The sequence below is a fragment of the Geospiza fortis genome, unplaced genomic scaffold (genome assembly GCF_000277835.1).
Source record: "Geospiza fortis unplaced genomic scaffold, GeoFor_1.0 scaffold23, whole genome shotgun sequence".
Taxonomy (NCBI): Eukaryota; Metazoa; Chordata; class Aves; order Passeriformes; family Thraupidae; genus Geospiza; species Geospiza fortis.
The window spans coordinates 2,316,086-2,337,195 of NW_005054303.1; the positions used below are offsets into that span (position 1 = coordinate 2,316,086).

Consider the following 21,110-nt stretch of genomic DNA (forward strand, 5'->3'; position numbering starts at 1 on the left):
CGGAGGTGGCAAAGGGGAATTTGGGGTTCTTTCGGTCTCTCAGCGGAGCAGGAGGTCAGAAGGTTGTGGTGACATTTTCTTGTCGATTTAATGTTTTGTTAGCATCCTCTCATCTCATTTGGTTCCGAGGCTTCAAACCTGGCCAGAAAAGATGAGCAGGAGCTGGAACAGGTTTGTGGATGCCCTGGGAGTAGCTGTAGCAACATGAAGTCACCAGACTGGGGACCTGAGGAATATTTAATGGAAGGGAACATCAAAGGCCTTTCCCCAGTTGCAGGAGTGCTTCTGTCTCAGAGTATGTCTGCATGTGTAACCAGACAGTGACCAGGGTTTTAAATGTGATAAAAATGTAACTCCCCACTTCAGCCTGAGGTCTTTTTTATCTGAATGGGTATAACCAAAATAAGATCTTTCTACATGCAGGCAGAGAGGCCAAAAGCAAAACCTCCTGCAGGTGTCTGGGTGGGTTATGAGGCCTCCCTAATTGCAGCCACCCCTGGGCTGTGAGTGAGCCATTTTAGTTTGTGGCACCCATTGCTCTGTGGCTGAAGGTGGAGGTAAAGTGGCTGGTGAGGAAAGAGCCATGAGAGAGAAGTTGGGCAAACCTCCTCTGGAGTAGAACCACTGGGGAGGCTGGTGACGTAAGGACTTGAGGATTATGTCTGTTGTGCTCCATTTTAGTCCTCTCTTTTTAAATCATTAACAGCAATGCAATAGCCAGTAGTAGGATTCTATTTCTTTTTTCTTAACAATGAATGATTTAAAGCTCAGCTGACATTTTGTGGGGGCTTTTGCTACATGAGTAATGATTTGGCATGAGCTGGGTAGGGAAGCAATCTGCTGTCCAGCCATGTTCAGGCATGTCAGCAGAAGGAAACCAGAAGAAAATACTAAAGAACAGCAATTCAGGAAGGGGTTTAACAAGCCCAAAGCAAGCCTGTTCAAATTCCTTTGCTGTTCACAAAGCTGAACTTGAGGTACAGTTCAGCTCACTCTGCCAAACAACTGTCAAATTTTCAGGCAGGAGCTGGATGTGCCTTGGGCCTGAGGAGTGAGTGCTCTGAGCAGGAGGTGGCTCAGGCCACAGCTTTAACATCATCCCTAACATCTCTGGCTCAGAAAGGTAAGGTCTTTCTATATATTGAAGAGGAATCTCAGCAGGCACCAGACAGTAATTTACACTCTTTGTTTTAGGGACCATTTTGCACTGAGCTCATGGATGAAATGAAGCACTTAGGATCAGCACACAAACTCAAACCTAGGAGACCTCTCTGCTCTGAGACCCCAGAGCACCAAGCTGTAGTGCCAGGCCTCCTTTCACCCCAGCAGCTTTGCAGTTCTCTCTGAGCCAGGAACCCTGTCCCAACAAGTGGAAGGGTGTGCCCTTTTCCCCCCTAGTTCCCTGCCAGGCGCCCAAGTGCTTCATTTGAGATGGGCAATGATGGCTCAACCTCCCGGCCACACAGCCTTTCCATGTCTGGAAGAAAGTACTCTAATCATTGCACTGTTGTGGACAAGCAGTTTCCAGCACCATCTTGCTACTGGTATGGATTACACACCCCAGGTTTGTCAGGTACTGTCCAATTACTGCCTTTGGAAAGTATTAAAAAAGGGCTAGGTGCCTGTTTTCCCAGCTTGGGCCAGAGCCATAAGTCAGTATGAAATTTCAGATCAAAATGCCACCTTTTTTAGGTGCCTACATCCTGATATCCTGATTTTTGGTTCTTAATCAATGTGCAGGAAGGAATTCAAGACAAGATTGCACCTGCAGTTGCTAGCAGACCTATCAATGTAATACAGTCCTGTAGCTTAGTGGGAAATAAGTACAAAAAAGTGTCTGAAATTTCAGAGCATCTGGGTTCTGGTTGTGTTGAGAGGATATGTCACAAAAGCTCCTGAGGGAAGAGTAGAGGAAGATGCCATGAATTCCACTTAAGAACAATAATAGAGTCTGGAGGGCATGTATGTTGCCAACAACAGTATTACTGGGCAAACAAAGAGGAAATCAGTACAACTGAGTGTCAGGGAACCCTTCCAAATCTGAAAATCTAACCTTAGCTTTCCAATACATTGGTTTATTAATAAGTGTAAAGACTAGATGAAAGGGAAATAAAAAGGAAGTATGGTGCACTGCAAAATACTAGAGTTATAAAATAAAAGTGCTTCAGCTGTGTCAGTCAGAAGAGTTGGAATAATTGACTGCTGGTTCAGAAACTGGATAACTGAAAATTAAAGGCAGAAATTAAAGAAGATAAGGACATTGCTGAAAATCTAAATGATTTTTTTGCAGCACTCTTCAGCACAGAGAATATCAGAGTGATACCTACTGGGACTTGCTCCTTTCTGGTAATCAAGATGTGTCAGAAGGAAGAGCTGGAACAAATCGATAATTTAAAAAGCAGCAAATCATCAGCTCCAGATGGTATATTGAAAAGTTTTGAAGGAGCTTAGTATGAAATAGCTGATCTGCAGCAAAAATATGCGTTCCTTAATTAAAAACAGCTATTTTGCTGGAGAAGTGGAAGGTAACAGTTGTACCCAGAGTTGAAAACAGGATTGAGATAATTTGAGAAAGCACACACTCTCTATACCCAGATATACATTTCTGTTTTATAAGCTGGTTGAAGACAGAATATAAAGTAGGGACCAAAAAAGAAAAAGGATAGTATCCAAAGAGCAAAGTTTCTGCAGGGAAGAGTCATGCCTCATCATTAATCTGTTTTAGCTCCAACAGGGACAGCTCAGAATGGCCAAATAAGAAGGAAACACTGTAATTTAGATAAACCTGAAAGGACCTTTGGCCTAGGCAGGATGCTGTGAAACAAAGAGAGGGGAGCTTGCTGCAAATCTCTTGTCTGATGAGACTGTGCTGGGCTGCATGCCCAAAGGAGCCCTGACCACCCTTGACATCTCCATGCTGTATCAGGCCTGTCACTTGCTCCTGCTCTGTAACAGTGACATCCCACTCATGGGATGCCAAACCCTGTCAGCTGTCCTGGGAGGTGAGAAACCAATGAGGGGATGAGTGACCCCTTTCCAGCCTCTGAGCAAGCTGAGCAGAGGTTGTTTCTGTGTGTCTGTCAGGCTCATGGGTCTGAAAAGGTGAACACTGGTGAGAAAGGTTACACACTGCTTTCAAATTTTAAGTCCTACACAGGATGGAGAGGCTGCTGTGGGGAACTGCAGGCGGCCAGCAGCTAGGAGCTGAGGAGCATCAGTGCCAGCTGTGGTGGGAAGCTCTTCCTGTGGGCAGCACCAAGGTAGCATCTTTGTGGTGAAGGCATTCATGGGGAAAGAAAAATATGAACAAAAAATATAACCCTCCAAATTGTTAGGTAAAGGCAAGGGCTGGCTGGCTGAATGCTTTTTACTACTGTCACTCACTAGAAGCAGGTCTAGTACTATTTTAAAAAAATTAAAGAAAGAATTTGGTTATAGCAAAATAGAAAATGAATGCAACAAAGCATCTAATTTCAGAAGAAGAAATAAGAGGGAATGTGTTAATTTTCCCTCCCAATGCTATGTGTGAATTAATTAGATACAATATCAATGTCAACATTGTTTAACAAAAACCCTGTATGTTTATAGAGAATTCTCTGGATGCACTGAGAGGAAAATCCATACCTTTTTCTTTAGAGGGAATCCATAAGAATCTATACCTTTACCCTTAAAAACATAGTTTTTTCCTATCTTAATTTTATGAAAATTTGGGCCATTTGTGGACTCCTTATTGTGTTCTTTGTTCCCACATCCTGCTTCAAAGGTATTTCCCTGCTTCTGTTCTGTCAGTGAAGGTTGACAAACTGACTGTGTCACCATGAAAAAAATTTCAGTAGAATTTTGTGCAATAGCTTAAAAAACCTAAACAACCAACCACCAAATCTTTAACAAGTATTTCATGTTCAGAACCTTTGTTAATACAAATCTACAGTTTTCATCAACTTCAACCAGAGGTTCTTTGCTCTTTTAGGCAGACATCAGAACTACTACCTCCTTCTTTCTCATTTGTTTTTGCCTGCCAGCCCTTCTCTATTTCTTCTGATATTTTCTATGTATTCTTCCCTCAGTCCTAGGGTCTTCCCTTCCTTACCTTGCTCTCACAGGTGTGTGATGCTGCTGTTGCTCATCTTCTTCTGTACCTGCTCCTGCCTCCTCACAGTCTTGTCAGCTCACAGCTGTACCAGCTCTGGTGCCCAGCCAGAGTCAATTATGCCAGCAGAACTAATTAGAAGGCACAAGATGCTGTGCCTCATTCTTGAGATTTGTACAGCTCACCATCTCAGTGTGCTCTGCTGCTGATTAGGAAACACTGATTTATAGTAACAAAAATTATAACAACAGCAACAAAAAATTGTTTCTGGGCTTCTGGAATAACCTGCTGTTTTTCTCTTTGGTCTGTTCTGTGCAATTATTGTTGTATTAATAACCTCCAGTATACAGCACTTCTAGAATTTCTCTAGGTATTTGGTGGGGAACAGCATCAGCCAGGAAAGGCCTGTATTTATGGATGATAAACTAGGCTGTAGATTTTAGAAAGATTGTGTTTTGCCTTTTCCTTTAAATTTTCTTATGCAGTCACATAAGGGAGGAAAGGATGGTGCAGAGTGCCCAGGACACTTTTAAATGAGCTAATTTAGATGCAAAGTCAGTTTTGCCACGGCAGCATGGAGCAGAGCGGCATGGCTGATTCACTCAGCTCCCCAGCAGTCCCGAGGGTCCCACTGCTCAGCCTTTTCAATGCTCTTTCCTGCAAGAAAATCTCCCCTCTGTGATGCCATGGGATGCTGTGGCTCATGTCATCACACAGTAATTCAGCTGCTTGATGTGACAGTTTGATGATTTACAGGCTTGTGGGCTTTTCCAGATGCAAGATCCACAGCAGAGTTGAATGGCTAATGCTTCAGGGTCAGTAGATTTGGATCGTTTCTTCCCATTTATAAAAACACCCATAACTGTCAAAGCTCAAGAGAACTAAGACCCTACAAAAAACCTGAGCCACTTGCACATCAATGCCATCAGCAAATGCTTCTTTGAGCTGGTTTTCATGTCTGAGTCTCAGACCAACATGTGGTGATCTTGTTATTTCTACATCAGCAGAATAGCAGACAGCTCTGACATTTCTTCCCTTACCCAAAACTACTTTGGGCTAGATAAAACAATAAGATCTCAGTGGTGGTTGCCCAGAGCAGTTCTCAAAACCGCTTTATTCATCATTAAGACAAAGAAAGTTGTCCTCAGTCGCAAGAGTATGGAGTAGGAAATAGAGATTATAGATACAGTCTTGGGGAAAAGCTTTGTGTTAATTATTGTTAACATCTTGTGAACTCCTCTAAGATGTCCAAGTTGTAACTGTTCATCTGGGCTCCACCTAGCAGAAAAATACACACGTTTCCTGATCATGCTGCCAGCATAAGGCAAATTGTCACTATACAAGTTTGTGGTTACTTTTTTTCTTCCTGTCCCCTTCCCCTAAGGCTAAAGGGTCTTCAGTCTGGTTGAAAAGTTGTTTTTAATTTTTTACCTCACAAAAAAATCTGTAATAGGAGAGTGTGACTTCAAATCTCATGTTGAGGAGAATTTACTATATAGTTTTCTGTTTGGAGAAGCCAAAGTTAAAAGAAAATTAAATCAATTTTTTCTCAGAAGAGGGATATCATTTTGTCTGGTCAGCTATTGTGAGTTTGTTTTCCTGAACTGCTGAGTTCAGCTGGAACTTTAGGTGCTTGGTCTCTTTGAAAATCAGGCCTGGGGCTTCCAAATCCAGGCAAAGGGCCATGGTGGTTTATATAGCAACTGGCACAGAGGATGAAATACAGCCTCTCTCTTTCAGAGGGATCTTCTTACTGCAAGGACTTCCGGGACTGTGAGTACTGAGCCCTGGCTGTTTAAAGTCCTTTCTGCTTTGAGGTATTCCACCAGGGAGTGCAGTCTCCAAATTCAGCACAAAATGAGCAGTCCCAAATAGGCCACTGCATCTGAGCGCCCTCTAGATATTATCTGACATTTATTTTTTCTTGTGGAGATCACAAAGAGTGCATGATGAAGCCCTACAACATATTTTCTAAAGAGTACTGGGAGCTGGTATCCTGACAATATGACAGGAACCTCTCATAGATAAACCTTGAGGTTTATTAGGTAACCAAATCCATGTTTCACTGTAGTGTAGTGGGGTTAATACTTCATTCTGTTCACTGTCCTGCTTTGGTTGGCATTTCAAATGCTGAATCTCTTCTGACTGTTGTAATTTTAACTCCTGGTTTTTATATGTCTGCTTCTAGTTGACCATGCTGTGTTGCCATTTTGCTTTTTTGATTTGGATGTGTCCATTTAGATCTTCTGGAAACAAGTTTATTCTATTCTGGCATGGAGAACTTTCCCAGCGAGTCCCAGAGATTGATTTTGGGAGACTTACTTGACATTGAAATCACATCCTGGAGGATGGTGGTGTTGAACTATAATTGGTTTCTCAGAGTTGATTTTCTCCTCCTATTAGTTCACAGAGCAGATGAGCGATTCACTCACTTAACTCTAGATTGGTTCATGAGATTGAAGAGCCTGTCCTTGCACTCATATTTTAAACATCTCCTGCCATTTCTTTATAAACAGAATGATACTGAGTTTGAACCCAAAATACTTATTTTCTTTACCACATTGAAGCACAGCTCAGAGCATCCAGAGTCTTATGTAGCTGTTGAGAAAATACACTGCTCCAAACATGCTGCTTTTGTTGATATGGCCCACTGGAGCTCAGCAAATGAGCATTACCTTTATTACCACGATAACACAAGTCCATATGCTTTCTGATGAAATGCAAAGAGGCATTTTCATTTCTTGTCTGCTTGTAATTAGAGCAGAGCAGACAGGAGGAGACCCTGACCTTTTATATCAGTTTGTACAGGGGCTGTGGTCATGATGCCAGAGCAGGAATTGTGAGATTCTTTAAGCTTTGTTAATGACTGCTGGAGATGCTTCCTCCAGGGCTCAGGTTCTGCTCCCCTTATATCAATGACTTAACATAATTTTTTAAAACAATGAGCTAACACTAATTAACCCACAGAGCAGGGTTTGTCCTCGAGCCTGTTTTTGCAGTGCCAGTGACAAGTGGCCAGAGACACTGGGTTTGCTTGTGCTGTCTGTGTGTCCTCCTTGGGAAAATGGGGAGCAAGTGGTGGGATACACATGCTGAAATGCACTTTGCTGTGGTGCTGCTACGTCCCAACCAGCGTGTAACACCTGGGTAGGTTTTAACAGGAGTTAGGCAAACACTGACACCTGCATGGAGTTGTCTACCTGTGAAATGGCTGTCTGTGCTTGGTTTGTAGTCAGTGGTGGTCTGTCAGTCCTGCCACAGTGGTCCAGAGAGGTGTCCAAACATCAGGGGCTCAGTTCAGTTGCTTAAACATGTCTGGTGCCATTTGAGATGCTCTGGAGTAGTTTGGACATCCCCAGAGAGCTGCAGATTTAGCACAGGACTTTTGCTGTCCTGGAAGCTGCAGGCCACACCAGACACCTGCACACAGTCAGACCTAGTTGTCTGCTTGAGGGCAGGCTGAAATGTGCTCCAGGGTCTGCTCACTGTATCAGCAAACTCTGCCAGAGATTGCAATCTGCACCCAGCACTCACATGTAGACACCTGGATGGAAGCACCTTCACCTCCAGCTGCACCCAGTCCCTTATGGCTGAAGATGCAGGTCTGGCTCCCAGAGACACTTAGAATTAAATATTTAGGTGAGCAGCTCCAGAGGGCAAGGTTTTCAGCTTATTTTAATAGCTGCTATAGGAGCTAAAGAAGTGCCCTCTGAAAATGCCTTCCATCAAACTGGCTGCAGAGGGACACTAGGCATGCAGCTGTTTAACTTTCAGGTTAAGAAAGTGAAAAGCATCCCACCTTTAGATGAGATGTAATCCTATTAACGCCACTGACCCAAAACCAGTTTTCTCCAGTTACCTGCAGGAGAGGCCATATGGGAGACACAGTAATGATATTCTGAACCTCAGGAGCATCTTGAATATTTCTGAACTTTGCAAAATGATGTTGACTTAGAGATAGTTGAGCTGGAACTGAGCCATGCACAAGCTAAAAATTTGCTGCTTTTTCCAGATAACATTTTGCACCTTTGCAGCCCAAAAGATCTGTGGAAATGAGCATAGTTTCTCACTCTATTTCCCTGTGCAATGTGAGTCTTCACCACCTGTGTGGTGTTTTCTTACCCTGTCTCATATTTTCATTATTTTTGAACGATGAAAAGACCACAGTTTCACTTGGATTGTTCTGGGAGGTATACAAACCATGATGGCTGCTGTGGGATTGATTGGAGAAGTTTAGTGTGGAAGTAATGACATTTTCAAATTAAGGCTGGCTGACCCAGATGCTCTTTATAGAGGTATCTCATTTAGAAGCTTAAGTGAATTATATGGCCAAAGTTTTAAAAGGAGATGTGAGGGGAAAAACTGGGACAACTAAAAAAGTGCAGCAACAGTGAAAGTCTGAGAAGTGCAATAGGCTCTGTATAAATCCACAATTCACCACCCTGGGGACATTTGAAAGTGGAAGTAATTGTAGAAAAGTAAAAGGTGAGTCTTCAATGGATGTTGACTAAGTTAATTCCAGTGGGATTAATTTTACTTACATCAATGAGAATCCAGCTCTCACCAGTGTGGGTTGATGACTCTGATGAGAAGGTAATAGTGTCAACTTGCTATATCATTAAACAATATTATTTTGTCTCTATAATTGTCCAAAATCTCATATTTTGCAGCTGTTTTGATTAGAATTAGCTTTTTGTCTGTATCTAGATGGTGTGAATGACTGAAACTTTGAGCAGAATCCACTTATTTATTCTTGATTTCCATATGGAAAAATGCACATTTATACATCAAGTAGAGTCCATAGAGATATTGGGATGAAAGAGCAGATCTTGGCAGTGAGCAGTTTCCTCATGATCACTATTCTGTGCTTAGATCCCTGCAGAGGAGCATCTGTATCTGTTTGGACTTCTGAGGAGACCAAGCAGCAAAAGGACACTCACATCTTTCATGTGGTGCCTTGTTGATAAAGATCCTAAATGACCTTACAATGTGTAGAGAGGGTCAAAACAAACGTGATGCCAGAAACAGTTCCAGGGTGCTGCAGTCCAGCATGGGCAGGGGATTTGCACAGGAGCCCTGAGGCAAAAGCAGGAACAGAGTTGAGATCCCTGGGTCTTGCCTCCCCACAAAGACAGGGCTCCCTAAGGCAGTCACCTACACACTCCAGGTTTCCCTTCCCACACGGTGGCTGTTGCAGTCAGGAGTGCTGCATGAAGCTATCATTGCTCTGTGCAAACAAACTGCAACACCATCACTAATGATCTGCTGGGCTTGGGGCACGACTGCAGCATGAGCCCAGAAGAGAGCTCCACTCCACTGGGGCCAGCCACCTGCTGCACTCATGTTCCTTTGAGGAATCCTCTCCTGTTGGATGCCATGTGCTCCTGGGAGAGGCCCTGGCATCCTGTGGTCAGCCATACCTAGTGAGGGACCCAGCTGTGTTCCCTGTCTCTCATTGTCGTGACCTGGAGCTTGGAACAGAGCAGAGATTATTATTGGATGAATAGTATCCAGTGTTCTTTGGGGAAACACCTGGGAGGCTGTCACATCCTAGGGAAGCTGCTGAAGGTGGCAAGCGCCCAGAGGAAGGTGACAGGGATACTTTTGGCATTCTGGAGTGGGAGGTAACTTAAACGGGTTTTGCAATGCAATTGAAAGTGTGATACTTCAAGTGAATTCCTCCATCCATGTGCCTCCCTCATCTCAGCTCTCTGTACTTCTTTCTTTTTTGAACCAGCACCAATATCACTTACTTGCAAATTTTCATAGGCAAAATTTGATTAAAATAATCTGAAATCAAGGATCTTTGCCTTCATATCCACTTCTATTGCTTCTCATGATTATTTGAGTTGATTTTTACCCTCCCTTTGCTCCTCTAGATGCTGTCACAGCTTTAATACATCAGTACAAAGCTTAGGCAGCCTCACCAGTCAGTAATTTTGCCTCGGGGCAGCAGGTGCCTCAGCAGGTGTTATTTGCTGGAAGGAAAGATTTCACTTGGGTTAGGCTGATGGGAAGAACAGCTGATGTTGGCAGTGGGACTGGAGGAAAGTGATGGTCCCATGCACATTGGGGTTGGCTAATGCTGTCAGTGGAAAATATCCCTCTTTTGGAATCCATCTTGTAAGTGAACCCACCTTCACTATTAGTCTGGATCATGACAGGAAAAGAAACTCCTATATAAAAGACACTTCTTGTTCTTTGTTTATGTAAGTCAGAGCTGTGGCTTCTGGGCTCTCGCTTAATGCCTCCCTTTCTCTGTACTTTTCCAGCTCATTTGATACAGTTTTGAATTGTGGGTTGTTGGAGGTTTTTTTAAGGTTTTTTCAAAAAAGATATATTAATTACACAAATGCTTGGTGGAGAGCAATGCTCATGTCAAAAGGTTTAAGCTTTGGGTTTAATTTGGATGAATGCCTGAAATTTAGCTCTGAACCAGTGACAGTCTTTGAATTTATAAATAATAATATCCAATCCACCTGAGATTCTGGTCCAAAGCAAGAGCAAGACTTTTATTCTGTTCAGGTTCCTCATCTCTGCTTATCACTATAGCAAATTAGGCCTTTTCAGGCAAGCAACAAGTGGTATGACTAAAAACCTTGTACGGCTCATTCTTTCTTCCCAGCAGCTGCTGTAAGAACAGCCAAGACCTGGCCATTCCAGCCAAGGACTTAAAAAAAATACATTTTTGAGGACTCTTGCAAATTTTAATACAAATTATTTTTGTTTGGGAGTTTGTCTGCTCTTGTCTGACCCAGATTAACCAAGTAGAGGGAGGAGGTTCAGGACCCTTCCCATTCTCCAAAACCGCAGGGTGAGTGAGAGTCTATAACAAGTATTTAACCACAGAAGTCAGTGCCTGGGAACAAAGTGATCAAATAAGGTAAATTGGAGTGATAAATCAGCTGAAGGCATGACAATAGGATAGGATTAACACTTTAGTTATGATGAAATTGTAGAAGTAAAATGTTCATGCATTTAGAAATTAGGAATTTATGTTTTCTTGCCATCTTGAATAGGATTTAGAAATGACATTGAGCAGGTAAATGAAATCTGGATTTAGGATTTTGTATAAAATAAAATTAGGTAACTCAGCAGGGATTTTTTCTGACTAATTGGTGGGACTGTGGGTAGAAATGTCTGTGGTATTGTGTGCTGTGTAAGCAAGCATGTCTGCTTACTGCACTCGCTCTTCCCCGAAATTGTGTTTGCTGATTCCTGTTCCAGCACAGATAAAGTCATGCTGCAATCTCTTGGTAACAGGAGGTCTGGGTGGACTCAGGAATTCTCACCTTATGGTAGAGTCAGAAATATCACCAAGGCAGGGCATTTTTTGCTAGTTGGAGGATTCTGTTTCCAGTGTAAAGAAAGACAAGACAGGCACAATGTCTATTTGTGCCTCCATCACTCTTGGTGTGAGCACAGGGCTGAAGGTGCCCAGTTATGCTGTGATCTGCAGAAACTCTACTTTCACCTGCTAAAGGGGAGCACAATGGGGAGCTTCTTTTCTTAACCACCCATGATTGAATACTGCTAGTATTTAATATTTGTATTGAATCTCAGATAATTGCTAAAGTGCTGAACTGCTGTCTCAACTTATCCACATGCAATTAATAATATTGATCACCCTACACTGACCTTGAGAGTTAATAACTGTTTTTTCCCTTAGTTTCCCTTGATGAATGGTGTTTTCTACATGCCAACTTATAATTTTGTCAAGGTGTCAGATCCTGCAGACACTGAAATGCAAAACCAGTGCTTTCTGCAATGTTTTTTTCTTTGGGACCAATAAGAATATTTATGTCTAGGCTGAGAAAAAGAAGTACATTTTTATTTTTACAGGATTTTGCCTGGGGGAAGCCTATACAAGTATTTGTGTAATAGCCAAATTACTTGAAATCTGTGTAGGATACCTGCACAAAGATTTGAGGCTCCAAAAGTCAGGCCTTATTTTCTCCATCAAATAATTAGGGAATTTTTTTCTTCATCTAATGATAAAGTGTTTCTGTTTCTCCCAAAAAATCCTTTCCCATAGTAAGCACCCTGGTTAAGACACAGAGAGATAATTGAGGCAATTTATTTGTCTCATCTCATTTGGAGAGACCCTTAGAAGTCTTTTTGCTCTGGGTAATCTGAACAACATCTTTTTCCCGATTACCTTGAACAAACTGAAGAATTTATTTATGGTTATCTTTTACTAATAGGCTCCCCTTCTTACCTAATCCTTATCTTACTAGTATGATCTGATAATGAATCAACAGTACTGCTCCTGTTTTGTATGACATGTTTTTCTTAGGCTCCTGCTGCACTATGTGCCTCTTTGCTTGTGCATATCCCTCTGCTGGGATCCCTAACAGAGGGATCAGAACCACTGCAGGCCTGGAAACAGAGAATGTAGCAAAAAAGGTTCTGCTGAAGTCTTTGAAATATTTTTATTCTCTGCTGCAGAGAAAATCAAACAGGTCTGGAATGTGTGAAGTGGCACTCCCAACCCAGAGCTTGGCATCACTGAGGAAAGCTTTGCAGTACTGTATTATCCAAGAGAAGTGTAGGGAGGGATTCTGGGGAAAGAAATCTGCTTCCACATTGGTTTTCTCACAGCAGCACTAACACTCAGTGGTGGAGCAGTAAGTGGGAATGGTGTGTGATAATCTCACTGCTCCTTCTGCAGAGCAAATGGAGCACATTGTCCCAGAACAGCCACCACAGCCCTTTAGCACTGATTTGCCTTCCCCACAGGCACATATAACTGCCCCCTTCCTTTGGACAACTGGCATCATCTGAAGACACTTTTTCTTTGTAAAAAGCATCTTGACAAACTCTTCAAACACTCCCTCTTCCCTGCATTTGTACTCATTCACCTTTCCCCCCATTACATCCTCAGCTAAAGCAGATTATTGCAAAATCCATTTAAAAAACACAGCAGTTTTATACTGAAAGATATCTAGAGGGCAGCAAATCCAGAGGGAAATCTCATCCTTCAGTGCAAACAAAACTTTCTCTTTTATTTAATTTCTGAAAAATCAAACACAGAGTTACATAAAGTTTTTTTTTTCTTCTCTCCACAAAGAAGCAATAATAAGATATCTCTATAAGGCTGAGATATAATCATACCTGGGAGAAAATTTTTAATTTGATTAAAGCTTTCAGTACTGGGCAAAGCCTCTAAGTTCAGGTGTGAGCTATGAAGAAAATTCTTGTCCATCCATAATCCCATCTGAAAGAAAATGTATTTTTAGAGTATTGCTGTGTGACATGGAATGCTCCTGAGTTATTTGTGTATAACTATGCTTGTTGTGAAGGATATATTTAATTTGGTATTAAGATTGTGTTATTGATTACAATTTTGTTCTCCTTCATGTTTGGTTCAAATTGTAGTTGGCCAAACAGCAGCTGGGTTCCATTTCACTGCTGGCAATAGAAATCAAAGCTTCTGTGACATCTTGCTTTATTGCATACTGCCTTCTTCAGCACATTTTGACAGCCTTTGAGAAGTGTTTCTGCGATTACCCTTCCTAAATTCCACCACCAAGTGTTGATGTATGCAGTAATAGGGATGCTGGAAACCCCTATCTCTTTTCCCTAATGTCTTATGTTTGGCACTTGAGGTTTGGAACTTGGCCATCAAGAAGTTATCAGAATGCTTAAAAAAAAGGAGAAAGTTTTAAAATAGCCATGCTAATAATGGTTTGAATTTTTACTCAATTTTTGAAGCTTTTCACCTGAATTGTATATGAAAAATGACATCTGCATGTTGGAAGATGCAAATAGAGGGAAATCAGTCCAGGTTTTTGTGGGCACTGTCAGTAGCCACAGGGAAAACCAGATAGGCTCCTTTGAGCACACTTGGGAGTACCAGTGTCTAAATGTCAGCAGGGACATCTCCCATTCCCCACTTTCTGAAGTTGCAAAATGGGGTTAATGAACTGACCTCTGTTAGTCTGATGTTTACTTTTACATTTACTGATGAAAAATGTCGTATAGAAGTGGGTGATTCTTGTGGTCAAGGGGCAACATATTTGCATTGAAATAGGATAGGATGTGTACAGGAGAGAGGAGGGCTGGGACTGTGTCATGGCTTTTTTTTACTGGAGACTGAAATTAGAAGGATTTATGATGTACCTGATAGCATTTATGGCAAAGGCCATACAAGAACACAGGCAATTTCTTGCTAATTGTTTTTCTTATGATGTACAACCCCCTTTCCTGTCTCAGACATGTGGTGATTTTGCCCAGCTAGTATTACATCAGCATTGAAATATCAGGGAATTTTTGTCACTAGAACAGTCAGTCAAAAGGCATCACCTTCCTTACTATCTCTGCTACCTCTGAACATCTCTGTGCTTCCTCTGCAGGAAGGGAAAGTTCCCTTTCCTCCTTCATCTTCACTAGACTGTTCCTTTTGGCTGGGGTAATAATGTGACCTCTGGGTGGTTTTCTGAAGCAGCAGCAGGTTGTGAGGTGCTGGTTCACAATGAGGCACTGCCAAAGCCAGCTGACCTGCTCTGCTAAGGGTCACAGAATGGGTAGCTTGGAAGGGACCGTAAAGGTCATCCAACTCCAACCCCTCTGGCATGGGGGAAGGCCCTGCTGGCCTTCAGGGATGCATTTAATAGCAATATATTACTGGTTTTTTGTTTGTTTGTTTGGTATTGTGTGTACCCTGCCTTGTGAGTAGTGGCTATATCTGAGCCATGAGAGGTTAAGCTCTTCTGGACTCCTTTGGTTGCTCAGAAAACTCTCGCTGCTCTGAGCTTCATGGATGAAATATAAACACAATTTACATGTACTTAAAATCTGAATTGAACTTGAAATTTCTGTTCAGTCCAGTGGTGAATGTAGCTACTGTTAAATTGCTCCATTAAGTATAAAGCAAAGTTTAATCTGCTGTGTTTTACTTTTGTAAAATGCTTCTAAGCACTGGTAATGTTCCTTTTTATTGTGTTCCTTCGACTTTATAGAAAACTGAAAACTTTGTCCCAATTTAAAAAAAGGAAAAAAAAGATTAAAATACCCGTGGAAGAAACAAGAAGGTTCAAAAAGGAGAGAAGAAAGGAGGAACATTACCTGGAAGAATTAAGAGGAACAACACTGGAGCAACTTGCTCTTTTGCCTTTTCCTTTCCGAAGGAAAAAAGTGGTCAAAGAGCTTGGTCAAAGAGCCCCACTAAGCAGATTACCTCAGCTACTTGTGGAAAAGACTACAAATGCAATCCAGAAAGGCAATTACTTTTTTTTTTTTCCTTCATTCAGACAGAATTTTTCAGCTTCTAACGTGGAGTTAATTGCCTCTTTTTTTTCCCCTCCTTTTTTCTTGTAATGGTCCTTTGCATAGGTTTAGTCATCCTTGAGGGCAGCTGCTCCAAGTATACAGCAATTGCCAGATGATTACCTCTTAAATGTTTTCACTGAGTACTTTGCTGGTTAACCTCCTTAACTGGAGAGCTGCTTATTGTTATTTATGTCTTGTCAGCATAGAGGTTCATTAAGCATCGGTAAATGACATGTTTTCATATCTGCTGACACCAGAAATGCAATATGATCAATTGCAAATTGACTTCAGTGCAGCAATAGAGTGCATTTAACACACATCAGTGGATCATTTGTACAAGCAGAGCTCGAATTTTTATGGCTGTTTATGTCTCTCTAATACCCAAGTATAAATTCTCCCAAGCCAAGCGATTGTTAGTAAAACCAAATGCAAAACTCTGTCCAACAAGTGACCATGTATCCAGGCTGGGTCTCTGCACAGGAAGTTTTTGGACGGCAGGAAGCTGAAAGTGGTGAAACAGCCCTGATTGCCTCAGTAATGCCAGGAGGCACAGATGGGCTGGGGCATCTCTTGTGAGCCTTCCCTCCCTTCCCCCAGTGCTTTCTCTCACTTGCTGGCTTGCTCCTGCCCCCACCCCAGGGAAGGTCCGGAGATGGCTTTGTGTGTGTGTGTGATGCCCAAAAGCTGAGCTGATGACACGTCTGTGCCCAGGTCCTGTGGGGCAGGGGATGTCAGTGATGGGGAGTGAAGAGCTTCCAGTCTCCCAGGTGCCAGTGGTCTTTCACTGCTCGCTGCTCACGCTCCTGGCAAGGGAGCTGAGCTCATGGCAGGCTGGGTCCAAAGCACTGCTTTCTGGTGTTGCTACAGCAGCAGCTCCTGAGGAAGCTGCTGTGGCTTTTAGTGGCTCCAGCCCATAGTTAAACTGATCCTCGGGGCCAGAGGGCAGGGCCCTGGAATCTGTCCTGCTGCACAGGGTGATGGAGCATCCACTGCAGTAGCATTGGCAGGCACTGAGCATCTCCTGGGCTTCCAAGGCCTGGGGTAGTGGTCTTCCCTATCAGTGCTTGGATCTCCTCCCTAGGATGAGCTATGACCCCATGCCAAAGGCAACTGAAAAACCAGTGACTGTAACCCTCCAGGTTGTCCTCTGCCCAAAACTGTTCATTCACTTACACTGGGCTGCTTGTGCCTCACTGGAGTACAGGCTCTCCATCTTGTTTCCTTTTGACCAAAATTTCTAGGAACTACTGATATTTCTGTAGTTCTGAGACTGCTCCTCCCTGTACCAGTGTGCTTGGATTGGAGTACATCACCTTCACAGACATCTCTGAATTTCTAGACCTCTATCTTCAGAAATCTGTCACAATGGTAGAGGTGAAATTTTCAACTCTGCAGATCCAGGCAGATTATACAGTAAAGATTTGCTTTCAGAGCTAGGAAAAGCATATAGTTATCTTTATTTAAAACAAAAAACAACAAAAACAACTCAAAAAAAAAAAAAAAAACCAAAACCCCCAAACCCCCCAAAAATCCAAAAAAAGCAAAAAAAAGGCACCACAAAACAACCAAACCCCAAGACCAACCAACCAACCTAAAACCAACAAAAAACAAAAAACCCCCTAAAAACCCAACAACAATAACAAAACAACTCTATAACCCCAGAAGAAAAAAAAAAAAAGCTTTTTGAGAAAAGGTTTTCATTTCAAAGCATCATCAGGTTTCAATTTAACAAAACACTGTAAAATAAAAGAAAACCATGAATGCAGGCAGCAGCCCTGGGAGCATTCAGTGCTGATTTACTATGCCAGAACATATCTCCTGTAGAGTTAGATTATTATTTTTCTCTACTGTTCTGTCACACATTGTTTCATGTCTGAGATTCCTCACTAGTAAATGAGCAAAGGCAGAAAGGGTTTACTCACATTAAATCCATTATTTTATGTACTGGAGAAAAAAAGAAAAAAAAGGCTTGCATTGAAATCTCTTTGGAAAGAAAGTAAGTTCTTACATTGTTCTAATTGGGGTAGCTTTAGCAATTTACAATCTATACATAAGTCAAAACATTTTGACATTCATCTGGAGTATCTGACTCTCATCTTATGCTTTTCTTCTGTTGGAATATTTGCAATATGCTCATGGCTTTATATGCTACAATAACTTTCTTATTTTGTCTTATGAAAAAGAAATTAAACTTCAGATTGTCTTTTCTGTAAAGAAAAGAGGAGCTTCTGATCTAATCTGTTTGATTAGTGACCTTCCTGAAGAAAACTGTAATCTTCCTTGTTATACTTTTTCTCACTAAATATCCACAACCATATTTACTCATGGCCTGCTGAAGTACTGCTTGTGTTTGCTCCCTGTTGATTGGAACGTGTGAAACAGCCTTGTTTTAGCACTATGAATAACAGAATGCTGAATTAATATTATGGCCCCCTAACAAAATTGCTTTGATGTAAGATTCCAATATCCTTATTTTGTTACAGAGCCATAATACTTGTTTACCATTCTGTTATTCATGTGCTGTGATGATATTGATGAACTTACTAGGATTCCAGTTATGGAGTTCATGCTGGGGTAGAGTCAGACAAATTAAGGCAAATTTTGGTCCAAGTTTAAGACTATAAGGTGGAGCAGATGGCAGAGCTGCTTATTTCAGTCTTTGTTATCAGCATGCTGATTGTCCCTGCACCTTTTTCCTGACTGTTGGTTTTTATCATTGTGCAAGGCCAGTTCCTGCCCAGGGGAAATCTGCAGTGTACTGGCAGCACAGACTGCAAACTGTGTCTTTATAAGGTGTGTTTTAAAAAAAAGAGCACCCTTTGGTCACAAAATAGGAATTTTTGTTTAAGGAAAGCAATGATAAACTTGACAAAGATGAAGGAAAATGGGCTAAGAAAAGTTTGAGTGTCTAAGCACAGCGTGGTGATTCCACTAAAATCTTGATAATTTAACCAAATTCTGCTTGTGCACACAAGTATGAACAACAATTAAAAGGAAAGAGGAAAGAAAGAATAACTGCTCTGTGTGTCTTAGCACACACATTCTTTATAGAATTCACAGGGAGCCATAGTATATAAAATATGGTATGCACTAAGCGAGTAATAACCAAACAACTTGATATCATATGAAGTTTTACCATTTCTCTTTCATTTCTGAAAATCAATTAAAATGTGTAATTTTATTTCAAGAACATTGAACAATAATTTATAAAGAACTATAGCTTTGGATGATGGTGCCCACTAACAACAAAATGCAAGAAAACAAGATCCCAGAGTTCTTCAGAATGGTCTCTTAAAAATCTACTGGAGGTACTGTTGGGGTCAGGCTTTCTCAGAGGCACTGCAGACTCCATTTCTGCCATCTCTGGCTATCCAAATAGCAGTGCCAGGCTGTAAGACATAGAAATGCTTTTCCTGCAGACTGCCTCAAGATCCCAGGTGCTGTGCAGACAGAGGATGCCTCTGACATCCTCTGCAGAGACCACTGTGGTCTAGCAAAGGGGTGGGGGCAGAGATGTATCACTGCCCAGCTTGCTGTGTGTGTTCAGACACTGCTGCCCATCCCAGAGCTACAGCCAGAAGCGCTGGCCCAGCCAGGGGTGCAGGAGGACGTGGAGCTGGAGCCAAGCAGAAGGCTGTGGTCCTGCTATTCATGGCTCCTCTGGTTTTGATAGACAGGGATCTGAGTATTAATGTTACACATAGTTGCAAAGATGAGGACAAAAATTGACCAGAAATACCAAAAGGACCAGTATTTCATTAAGGAGGATAGATTTATTGACTGTCTAGACCGAAGCTAGTTTTGTATTCACACTTTAAAAGTTTTAATTAAGGTTTACACTTCTACTGTCTAGCCATTCCCAGGTTAGTTTTATGAAAACATTAACCTTGACATTTTGACAACTTTTTTCCTTTCATTTAGTCTCTCATTTAAAATTGTTTTCATTGTCTGTGGTTTAGAGATTCCCTTGGTCCGCTTACACAACCAAGCCCTTTGAAGAGTGACAGCTCAGCGTGCCCAGTGGCAGCTCCCAGCACAGCATTTAATTCTCAGTTCACCTGAGCAGTGGAGCTCTGGCCCTGCACCAGCATCACACCAGGTTTTGCAGGCAGAGAAGTGAAGTTTGCCTCCACACCTGCACAGGGCACCTCTGAGAACAGCACCGTGGTGCCTTCACCTTGTGGGACCAGGGGCTGGCAGAGGCTGTGGGGCTCTCCTCACCTTGGTGCCTTGGCAGGAACTCCTGCTGTCCCTCCTGCCATCACACACACACAAAAGTCCTGTACCTCCCAGGGCAGTCTGTTTCTCTAGAAGATGCTTCAGCTTCTGCATGAGAGGCCCCCAGCAGTCCCCAGTAGCTTCTGTCCTATGCTGGGATCAAGAAGTGCAGCATGCAAAGATGCCTGACAGTGCCACATGTTGATTTGGAAAGTCCAAGTTCAGCATTGCTGTATCAGGAAATGCCCCAAATCACCTAAGAACTTACTGCAAGACATGCTTAAAATTTTCTGCCGCAGCTCTCCAAAGATATTTAGGCAGAAATGTATGTAAACTGTGTATGTTTACAGTGATGTAGGGAGGTGCTGTGAAATATAGGAATTTTTCCATGGCTCACACCAATAAATAAACCCTTAAATTTTGCTGGTGTATTTCTTCTCAGCTGCTTTTCTCTGCAAAGCTGCTGTGGTTATTAACTCATTGGAGCTCACAGGGGATGATGCTAGACATTGGGTGCTGCTACTGTTGGCAGCACTTTGATAGACAAGTAGAGAGAGAGGGAAGCTGTCTCTCCCCAGGGAGACAGGAGAACATACCACCTCTTAAGAAAGGAATAACCTTCACCTCTGCATCCCTGCGTATCTTTGTTTAAGACTGTATTGTGTTGGGGAAATTCCATTCCAATCCCACTAACTGCATGTGAGAAACTGGTCTTTCACCTTTACAGAAAAAAAGGAAAATAAAACATTTTATTTTTTGAAACAACAGAGAAAAACTGGTAAGATGGCATAATTCAGACCAGGCTCCTATGGAAGGAAGGAAATGTTACTGAAAGAAATTTCCAGAGAACAGAAATGCCTATAGAGAAGGAGAAATGTAAGCAGTATGATTGTGCCCAACCTTTCCTGTAAAAGATTCTTGCATGTCCCCCTGCCTCTCTTTCAAGTATTGTCCAGTATGTTGACTGGATAAATTGAGTGCACTCTGGTTCCAGTGGTAGGAGTTCAAGATGAGAGCACTGAGTCGCTTGCTCTCACCAAAGGTGACTTTCTAACTCGAGTGTGATCAGAAACTAAACATTTTACAAAGTAGGGCTGCCCAAAATCTGAGAGATTCTGCCTCATGTAAGGCCAAGGGGAAAAGAAGGCTGGGACTGCATTTTTAATACTGTTTGGGAATCCAAGTTCCCAAGACAAGCAGTGCACATCCTTGTGAGCAGGAGGGAGCAGCGAGGAGAGTGCGTGACCCCGTGTCACCGTGTCCCGGCTGGAGATGGTGACAACATGTTTGTAGCAGGAACACAGTCCCTGCTCCCAGGCTGGGGTGAGGCAATGGGGACCTGAGGAGCCAAACAAACACCACTTTTACTCCTCAACAGCAAATACATCTCCCTGTTTGCATAAAGTGAACATCTGAGGATTATCTGGAAAATGTGGGATTTTGGTATTGGAATTAGAGTTTAGAGAAATCTGATGAAGCAAGTAGTGTATAGGGCTTGACATAAAATAGGCCTGGTAATGAAACTGATAAG

The 21,110-nt window shown here is 42.2% G+C and overlaps 1 long non-coding RNA gene across 2 annotated transcripts in view; it reads left to right on the forward strand.

Annotated features, from left to right (window-relative positions):
• Nucleotides 1-1,018: 1,018 nt before the first annotated feature.
• Nucleotides 1,019-21,110, forward strand: part of LOC102042224 — a 157,606-nt gene continuing 137,514 nt past the window's right edge. For both annotated transcript variants that reach the window (XR_004082941.1, XR_004082942.1), the window contains exon 1: nt 1,019-1,123. This is a non-coding gene — a long non-coding RNA (uncharacterized LOC102042224). The remainder of the gene's footprint in view (nt 1,124-21,110) is intronic.